Source organism: Akebia trifoliata, chromosome 13 (assembly GCF_017979445.1).
Source record: "Akebia trifoliata isolate Shusen 1 chromosome 13, ASM1797944v1, whole genome shotgun sequence".
Classification (NCBI taxonomy): domain Eukaryota; kingdom Viridiplantae; phylum Streptophyta; class Magnoliopsida; order Ranunculales; family Lardizabalaceae; genus Akebia; species Akebia trifoliata.
The window spans coordinates 7,316,176-7,320,484 of record NC_141387.1 but is presented as its reverse complement, the minus strand read 5'-3'; the positions used below and the strand labels follow the sequence as shown (position 1 = coordinate 7,320,484).

The following is a 4,309-nucleotide window of genomic DNA, read 5'->3' as shown; positions in this document are numbered from 1 at the left end:
TGGGCTAAATTTTTTGGAATAACCTGATTTTTTTGTGAAGATGATCTGTATGGTGAGGAGATCATACTCGCAAAAAATCAGTCTGTTTTGAAAGTTCTAATCCTAATTTATAAAATGAAGAATCGTGAACCGTCAATTTTTACTGATAGTTTGTAATCACTTTTTATAGGATTAGAAGTTTCAAAATGAGCTGATTTTTTGTGAGGATGATCTATACAATTTATAGATCATCCTCACAAAAAATCAGCTCATTTCAAAACTTTTATTCCATATAAGACAAAATATTTTAACTATCTTTCAGTGACTCTTGAGCCCTACCCATGAAGAATTATCAAATTCCAGACTAATAATCACCAATCTTACTAATTTTCCACGTAACACCCCAACATTAATGGTCGGCTTCCATGTGGCACTATCACGAGTGTCTGACACAATAAAGAAGTAATAATGTCCGGCCAAAGATTTCACCAAAATAAATGAACTAACTTCAAATTATTTCGAGGGAATAAGAGGGCCCACATGGACAATATGATACCATACCATGTCATCAACAGTAAATAAGCCTTGTATGAATGCGTTGACGTGAGACTAGTCTTCCCCCAAAGTCGATCCCACCACTCTTATAAAATCATCACCACTTCTTGCCCTCATTCAAGGGGCAACTTAATTACCATATACAACATGCAACAATCTCTCCCTTATATTAGAGTCTGGCCACCAGTTTCTTCCCAAAGCTCAATTTCTCAGCCACCATCGGTGGTTGTCGACGATGCTTCCAGGGAACGAGTTGTAAAAAATGTTACAGATATGGTGTCGGAGAATGCGGCAATATTGCTCGGAAGACGTGGGTGTTGTATGTGCCATGCTATGAAAATGTTGCTTCAAGCACTTGGGGTGAATCCGACGGTTTATGATATGGATGAAGAAGATGAGATTGGTGTGATAAATGAATTGGCGACGATTGGTGGTGGTGGGAAGGATGGTAGACTACAATTTCCGTCGGTGTTTATAGGAGGGAAGTTGTTTGGAGGCTTGGATAGGCTTATGGCTGCTCATATTTCAGGGGAACTAATACCTATATTGAAACAAGCTGGGGCTTTGTGGCTTTGAGTCTAGTTATTTTTCTTCTTGGCTTGTTTCTTTCTTTTTTGAGATGTTTTATGGAAAAGAATGCAAAATCCTTTTTTGAATAATCTAGATTTCATCTTAATTAGACCACTAGTTAAGGTTATTTAAGTAGAACAACTGGCTTGAGGCTTTGTAGAATTTTTTTTTTTGGTTGTTGATCTTTTGTGTAGATCAATGGGTTTTATTTTCTATTTTTAAATACTTTGTAATTGACATAAATTTTATGACTTACATTGCTAGATTTTGAGGCATAATATCCAATAGAGTTAGTCTTTCTAATAAATTTGTTTCTTGAAGGATTTAATCCATTTGGGGGAAACACTTGGAAAATGCTTGAGAAATCTCCTTGCACTTCCATTATTGCTTTAGAGAGAATGATTAAATCAATTATTGAATTTAGACAATTTCAAGAAAAAGTTAAATAACTTCTTAATTTGATTACTCCCCCCGGCCCCCCTTTTTCTCTTACTTTCTTTTGTGTAATGATTATGACGCTTCCCTCCGACAACGTGCCCCCAAACCAGAAGCACAGGTCTTTGCCTTGGGATATGCATATCATAAATCTTTTTCTTGTGTATCTCGAGGCAAATTATCTACAGTTCTGTGATGAGGGTGTAGGGGAACATGTGTCAGAGGGGGCGTCATATTATCATGGCTCTTTTCTATTTTTTCGAAGGGTCTCTATTACTAGAAGGGAGTATGAATTCCTTAAAGAATATAAATTCTACTATTCACAATGTGAAAAAATGCCAAATTTGATGGACCAAGGGGTCGAATTTTTCATTGTCAATTTTTTTCTTCAACGGATCAAAACTGTCAAATTAATGAAGGATGAGAGAAATTCGATAACTCTAAACCATCAAATCTAAGAACATAAAAAATTTCACCTATCCTAGATCATCAAAATTTAGTTTTTAAAATTCGTGGGCCTTGGCCCATCAAATTTTTTTTGTCGAATTTTCCAATTTTCATATAGTGATTTGACTGCACGTAAGGAAAAAAACAAAAAAGAGTGTTGATTTTAATTTAGGGTGTGGGGGTAATCATGATAGAATAACATTAAGAGGTGGGGAAAATTATTTTCCCTGGAGTGGGATGGAAAAACATTTTCTCTCCTAAAGTGAAAAATCACTTTTGGGGGAGAAATTAAATTCCAAGAAAAATGGATAATCACATTTCTTAAAATCATATTTTTTGTGGAAAATCATTTTTAATTCATTTCCATATGCAATCATACATACTCTACTTACTCAAGCCAAAAAAGAAGAAATGCAAACAAATAAATTTTTTTTCACTATATCTAAAAATCATTTGCCGAATTAATTTTCCTAACAAATGATTTCTTAAGAAAATGTTTTTATCACCCAACAAGCTCACTACACAAATACCCATAAGAGGAAAAAAGAGAGAAAATGACAGCTAACTAAATTTTCAAAAAGGAATTAAGGTAAATAAAACAAATTAAAAATAAAAAGTCTTTCTCTAGTTGGACAAGAATAATACTTCGTACGTACTGGAACGCGCTTCCCTACCTAACCTAAACAAACATCATCAAAGAAAAAAACAGTTGAAATTAGGGAAAAAGACGAGAGGGACTAATCCACCACTAAATGTATAAAAATCTGTTTCTATACTTGGTGATGCACTTGACCATCAACTAGCTGGAATGGAGTTGACCTTGACTTTTTTTCGACCATCCATTCGACGAGATTTTCAAAGCTATAGTTTCTTATTAGAATACCCTTAACATGGAAATTGATGATCAACCAATAAAAATACAAACAAAAATAAAAATGAAGACGAAAACGAAAACGAAGAAACAAATAATTGTATTCAAGCAATGTATGTAGATTTATGTGCTTTAGTACTAAATATTACATTCATGGACCATGTTGATCAAGTCCGTAATGTGCGAATGAAAAATTACAAACAACAACATCAGTAAAACCTCATCTCAAAGAATCTGGTTGATTAAATGATTCTTGTCCCTTCATATCATTTTGTCTAGAGCATAGTATTAAATTTCGACATATTTCCATGAAATATATTAAAATATTTTCATTTTCATTAGTTCTGACACGAAATTTAATCGACATTTTCTTTTTGTATATATTTCGATGGAAAATTATTATTCATTTCGCAAAATATTTCGACCGAAATAATCAAATTTATGTATAAAAATAAAATATTTCGATGAATGGTAAAATTCTATCAAAATATTCTTTTTTGAAAAACAAACTTATAATTGCTTTATGAAAAAACTTGTATATCAAACATAATATTTACTAATAAAAAGTTGCATATAACATTTATTCGTTAATATGAATGAATTATGATTAGTTAGTTATCTATTTATCTTATTTTATTGTATTCTAAACATATATTAATATGTTTATATAGGCACGCACACAATCAACCTTGTTTCAATATTTTACATAGTAAGTTGGTTTGACACATTAAAAATCAACTTTAAGGTCTTGCGTTCAAGTCCAACTTATCTATATAAAAAAATATTATTATTTTCATGTTAATTAAGTATTATTATTTTTCATAGTTAGACTTTTAATATATGTGTAGCAAAATGTTGTTGATCTTCAAGTTCACACTCCATATAATTGTTTATTGTATTTTAATTACGTAATTAGTGTGTTGAATGTCTATTATTATATCATTTCTTATTATTTCAATGAAAATTTCTTCAATATTTCTATCATTTTCAAAAATTGCTTTTATTTTCATACTGATCCAAATATTTTCACGAAATAATTTCATTTCCTGACTAACCAAAATAGATATCGAAATCGAAATTTAATACCTTGATCTAGAGTCATGCTGAGTTATTTATTTATTATTGTTTTGCCAACAAGCAAGGGATTAATGGTTAGCAACGGTGAAGGTGGGTTCAATAGGATTTAAATCAAGGCCAAGTTTTATGTTATTAAAAAGCGAGAAATTAAAATTTGCATGAAAAATGTCAAATTTAAAAATGACAACAAAAACTAGAAATGTTCACCATTGTCAAAAATCTTGACCGATTTCATTGAAAGTGTTTCCAACGCCTTCATGGGTGCCTCCATGCATTTTCTTTCCTCTTGGAACCGTAAGAAAATGGGTTTCTTGACCAACATCCCTTTGATTATTTGAAAGAATATGACTTGCAAGGCAATTCATATACTTTTGC

The 4,309-nt window shown here is 31.7% G+C and overlaps 1 pseudogene; it reads left to right on the top strand.

The window, feature by feature from the left end:
• The first annotated feature begins 626 nt into the window (after positions 1–626).
• LOC147387640 (glutaredoxin-C9 pseudogene) lies at positions 627–1,359 on the top strand (annotated as a pseudogene).
• Positions 1,360–4,309: the final 2,950 nt, after the last annotated feature.